Source organism: Danio aesculapii, chromosome 17, assembly GCF_903798145.1.
Source record: "Danio aesculapii chromosome 17, fDanAes4.1, whole genome shotgun sequence".
NCBI lineage: Eukaryota > Metazoa > Chordata > Actinopteri > Cypriniformes > Danionidae > Danio > Danio aesculapii.
In genome coordinates, this window is record NC_079451.1 from 52,106,427 (window position 1) to 52,112,883 (window position 6,457).

Genomic DNA, 6,457 nt, shown 5'->3' on the forward strand with positions numbered 1-6,457 from the left:
TGGAAGTAGCCATCAGAAGATGGAGACACTGTGGTCATAAAGGGATGGACATGGTCAGCAACAATACTCAGGTAGGCTGTGGTGTTGACACCATGCTCAATTGGTACTAATGGACCCAAAGTGTGCCAAGAAAATCTCCCCCACACCATTACACCACCACCAGCAGCCTGAACCGCTGATACAAGGCAGGATGGATTTATGCTTTCATGTTGTTGAGGCCAAATTCTGACACGAACATCTGAATGTGGCAGCAGAAATGGAGACTCATCAGACCAGGCAACGTTTCTCCAATCTTCTATTGTCCAGTTTTGGTGAGCCTGTGTGAATTGTAGCCTCAGTTTCCTGTTCTTAGCTGACAGGAGTGGCACCCGGTGTGGTCTTCTGCTGTTGTAGCCCATCCGCCTCAAGGTTGGACGTGTTGTGTGTTCAGAGATGCTCTTCTGCAGACCTCGCTTGTAACGAGTGCTTATTTGAGTTACTGTTGCCTTTCTATCAGCTGGAACCAGTCTGGCCATTCTCCTCTGACCTCTGGCATCAACAAGGCATTTGCACCCACAGAACTGCCGCTCACTGGATATTTCCTCTTTGTCGGACCATTCTCTGTAAACCCTAGAGATGGTTGTGCGTGAAAATCCCAGTAGATCAGCAGTTTCTGAAATACTCAGAGCAGCCCGTCTGGCACCAACAACCATGTCACGTTCAAAGTCTCTTAAATCCCCTTTCTTCCCCATTCTGATGCTCAGTTTGAACTGCAGCAGATCGTCTTGACCATGTCTACATGCCTAAATGCGTTGAGCTGCTGCCATGTGATTGGCTGATTAGAAATTTGTGTTAACGAGCAGTTGGACAGGTCTACCTAATGAAGTCGCCGGTGAGTGTAGTATGTTCCTAGGGAATTACTACGGCAGTGTGGTGGCCAGGGTGTTGCTAAGTGATTGCTAAATGTGTTCTGGGTGGTCTTTAGTATGTTTGTAGGGAGTTACTACAGCAGATTGTTGTGCGGTTGCCAGGTTGTTGCAATGCAGTTGTTAAGCAGTTCTGAAGGTGATGAACCTCTATTATAAATATGCATATTTACCTGAAGAATTACGGTTAATTCATTATTGCAGCTTCATTATTTTAGCATGCAACTGAGAGGCAATTTCTTCACTGTGGAGATGCATAAATCCTCTCATTTCTAAGATGTGCATGAGCATTGATTTTATTACATAAATTGCATCACAGAAATGTCCAAGATTTCTAAACCTTCTGTAACTAAATCCAGTGACTTTATTGAATTATTGTGGTAAAATGGAACGTGAGCAGACAAATGTTTCTCTGAGCAGTTGCTTTGGCCAGGTACCCTAAACCACAAATATCCTCTTACTTTGACCTCTGCTTGACTTTGAGTCCAAGTCCTCATCAGCCAATCAGATTTGAGAAGTGAGTTTGCTCCAATCAGAGCTGATCGTGTGGCCATTAGTGATTTTTTATGTGGTCTGACATTTATGAGATCAGTTACCACCCTGACAGAAAGCTAGGTTAAATATGGACAGACCCATCTGTTGGGTTAAAAAACTAACATCCCAGTGTTTTCAGACTGTATGATACAATATGTCAGCGATGAATGGCTGTGACAATTTCCTGTGTGTTAATAATGTGAAGAGTTGAGTTGAGTTATCAGATACACTATGACTGTAATGTGTAATAACAGATGTTTTTTACATTTCATCATGATCATATTTATTATTAGCTCAGCTCAGAAGACATGAATTCTTATCCAGGGTGTCCGCAAGGTCTTAAAAAGTATTAAAAGTTGATAAATCAATTATGAGAAAATAAAGGCTCTTAAAAACGAAGGCTTAATTGTGTTTTTACGAGGTCTTAAAGTTTGTATAAGCGTTGTTCGAAGTGTTTGACTCCAAAAAAGATTAAATATAGAATAAAAATTTATATTTTCCTTCTAATATTAACAACGGTGATGTCACATAATTTGCGACAAATGTGGGAATGTGATGTGATGCTCTCCACATGTAGCGAAACAGACGGGACAATGTAAGTTTGCGTACTCCTGGTTGGAAAAAGACGAGTTTAAACAGTGGCTGAAGCCTGTCGCTAAAACAACTGCGTAATTGAATTTTTTCAAGCTTTGTTTCTTGCTTATCTGAGTTCTGTTGCATGGTTGTGCTCCATTGATTTATTTAACTATAAACGTTTATTAACAACGGATTGTTAAGTTAAAGGTTTGATTCTGATTAGAACTTGAAGTGGTGATGAGCTCTTAAAATATTCTGAGTTCTTTAACAAGTCTTTAAAAGGTATTGAAATTACTTTTAGGATTCCTGCATATACCCTGTTTTCAATGCAGATTAGCATATAGTAAATACAGCGCTCGGCATAATTGAGCACAGCCCATTTTGAAAATGAGTATTTTTGTCTGTTCCTCAGTGAATAATATGGGTCAGATATTTTAGTGCATTTGAAAAACAGATTTATTAAACAGATATATTTATTAAAATAATATTTTAGTCACTGAACATCTTTAGAAATGGAATAATATAATTGAATTCATGCAAAATATTGCAAAAACATGTTTACAAACTACAACATTTCAACAAAATTGTACATATTTTTTGTTTCTCTTGATTTTTGCTATTTTTGAAAATGTTATTTAATGTTTTTTCCCTAACGTGTTAATTTGGGCTACTAATTGTTGAACCATTATCGTAAGTTATTTTGTATGCTGGATAAGTTGGCGGTTCATTCCGCTGTGGCAACCGCTGATTAATAAAGGAACTAAGCCAAAAAGAAAATGAATGAATGAATTTTAGAATATTTAGATATTATAAACAAGACAAAAAAATGTTGGGTTGTCATATGCGCTGGGTCAAATATGAACTTTTTCAATTAGGTGAAGTTTCACAAACTAATTTTGAGAAGAGCATGTGATATGATTTATCACGGCTGGTCTCTCACCTGCAATCATTAGTAAGCCAATCAGATTATTCCAAACTCACAATAAATATCCTGTCTAGCTCCCTTATCTTCATTTTGAAGAATCCCCTATCCACCCCCTTTACTCCTTTTCCTCCTTGGAGCTCTTGAGAACTACCTGATCTCATACCCCTGTACATGCTCCTTGAACAGGCGGGATTATCTCCAAGCTCAGGGTTCTCTCCTGGGACAGCATGCCAAACCTGCTAATATTGTCAAGAAGAGCTGGGAGATTAAATTGGCATCGATATTTATTGACAGAACATTGTCAATATCGATTAAAAAGCAAAAAAAAAAAAAAAGATTCAGAATGTATATTCAAAATGAAGCACTATAGTTATATTAAAATATGACTGCTGAGCGCGCACCTTGAAAGCAATGCCAATAAGCTTAGGGTGTAAGTCGCGACTTGCATGACATGCATATGGGAGTGACGCGCACATGTTGTGCAAGCAGTGCACACGTGAACCACACGCATCTGAAAACATCTGAACTTTTCTGAATGCCCGAGCGCACCATGATTCATGTAAGTAGAACTAACCAATCTGCTTCACACTTGGTATGGAATATACACATATCAGTAATAACGAAAGACTAATTACCTCACCCAAACACTGCAGTGCTTTTTACTTTTCTCCTTAAACTGTTTGTCATCCTCTGAGAAAATGGCTGATGGTTACCAAGTTACAAGAGACGCCAGGGGAGCGTGACCGCAAAATCCATTGTAAATGGTCAAGGAAACAATGAGCTTGTCACTATAACAACACATGCGAAAATGAGTGGCGTATAGCAGCGGTGAGGAGATTGTAAATAAAAAAAGGTGTAAGGATGTCACCAGAGTGGCTTTTTGGTTTCTTTTCTTGTGCGTCACACACTGAAAAAAGTGTTGCATGCAAAACTGTTGCAAACAATTTATTTGTGTTGAATTTAAACAAACAAATGAAATTGAGCAATGTTCAACTTAATTTGATTGTTTAAATTCAGCCAAAATAAATTGTTTACAAACACTTAACGTAAAAAAATTGAGTAAATCCAAGGAATCATCTTTGAATAATTTTTTTCAGTGCAGTCACTAGCACCCCATCTGAAAGAGTTTATCATAGTGGTAATGAAGTCATTCAACTTTACAGTTTGTAATGTTCAGTATGTATTTGATTAATGATGGCTGGTTATTTTATTTGAAAGCTCAGATTTGATGATCATAATTTGTGTTGTTGACAGAGTTTGAGGTTTACTGTATTATTATTGACACCTTAAAGTTTGCTTTGATTGGTCAGTATTCACGCTTTACCTTCGCACACACTTTGTAACGTTTTTATTTATCAAGTTTAACAGTCTCTTCAACTCGTATGTTTATTTTATTAAGATATCAGATATTATAAATATTTTAGTTTTTGACTATTAAAAATATTTGCTTTAGTAATGTTGGTGAATTAAAATAGTGGTTAAATAACAAAGAAAATCCTAATATTCCTAAATGTATTGTTAAAAATATTCAATAATTATCAGAATCGAATTATATGAAACATGATAATGTGATATTTATTTATTTATTCATTTTTTGCAATATCAGCCATATTGTCAAGCAATATCTAAGTGTGAACTCTTGATATTTAAATGACACTTTTTAACCCAATGGTTGATTTTATCCACATTTGACTCAACTTTAAGCTACAACAACCCAGCATTTTTCAAAGTGCATGTCTCTTAAAAAACAACCCCATTTTGCACCGTTATGATTTATTTATTTAGCATTTTGAACAATTTGTCAGGGCAGAGAAAGTGGTCATTTGTCATAACAGTCTAAAACTATTCGCAGCACAAGTATGTTCATTTATAGTTTATGTAACGTGATATAAACAACCCCTAAATGGTTAGATTGCACAATATACTTATTTCATGCCACGTCTTAGCCAGAACTGAATTTCTCTGAAATATTTCTCTTGCACATTAGGAAACATTCCCTCCCTTTTTGTGCCTAGTGTTCTTCAGCAGAGGTTTTGAGGCGTGTTGATTATTTTTAAAGTTTGCACGTTTTTTTTTTCTCCAGACGTCAAATTACATGCAGCTATATTTCCATATTGTTGAAGTAAAATTTATTCGCCCTCCTGTGAATTTTTCAAATATTTCCTAAATGATTTTGAACAGATTCAGGAATTTTTCACAGTGTTTACAAAAATATTTTTTCTTCTAGAGAAAGTCTTATTTGTTTTAATTCGGCTAGAATAAAAGCAGTTTTTAATGGTTTTAAAGTCATTTTAAGGTCAATATTATTAACCTCCTTAAGCAATATTAGTTTTGGATTGTCTACAGAACAAACCACTGTTATACAATGACTTGCCTAATTACTCTAGTTAACCTGTTAGCCAGCACTCACTTCTGGGGATTTACACCTACAGTACCTACATTTAAATAGTAACAGTTCTTGACCCAGTGTGCTACAAACATAAATGAGGTATCATTGGAAAGAAGACACTTATATAAAATATAAAATGTTTTGGTAACACTTTATTTTGGTGGTCCATTTGAGTCTTAGTAGACTGTCTTCTTAATATCTGGTGATATTGCTCCTTCAACAGACATTTACTTAACTATAAGAAACTTTGCAAGTACATGTCAACTTACACTAACCCCAACCCCAACCTAACAGTTATAACTTATAATCTACTTATAATCGAATGATAATTAGTTGGCATGTTGATGCAATGTAAATTAAATTCTACACACAGGCCATCAATATACAGTATGAATTAATGAGAAAGAAAATTGTGCTGTTCAATATTTGTTTTTTCATATACAAACACATTGAATGAATCATATATTAACCTAGAAAAACTATGCCTTGAAAGCCAAGTGTCTCATGAGTTAGTTTCAAGTGTAATGAAGACAGCATGCAAAATGAGATTCCTGTATAAAGTTTTCTGAGACTAGATCAGTGTCCTCCTCACCATCAGAGACACACAATAATGAGCTTCTCAAACTAAAACAGTAACAGTTGCTGAATAATTTGGTCTACATTCGCAGTTCATGTATCTTTAGAAAGAAGACACTCTGGGCGTTATTATCCATCATCTAGAGTGTATAATGCTCAAAACAAAACAAAAAGGTATGGATGCTTAAGTGTGCCTTCACACCCAGAAGTTTGTTTCGGAACCTGTCTTCTTTCCCCAGTTAGTGCGGTTTGTTTGGCATATGTGAATCTGCGCCAAACCAATCTGTCTGAGATCTACTGAATGAGATGGTCTTGGCTTGATTGAAACTCTGGAGCGGATTGAATGCAATGAGAAAGCAAAATGATCTAAGGAACTAACGAACCAGGCTATATCACAGTATATTATGGTTGTGAAATAGGCATATATACGACTATATGAAGAGAGAATTATTAGTAGGGCAGGATGTCATCATTTCTACTGCTAAATGTGAGTTTCATGTCGTTAGCATGCAAAACAAATTCCTGAAAAAACTTTTCTGAGATTATATCGGT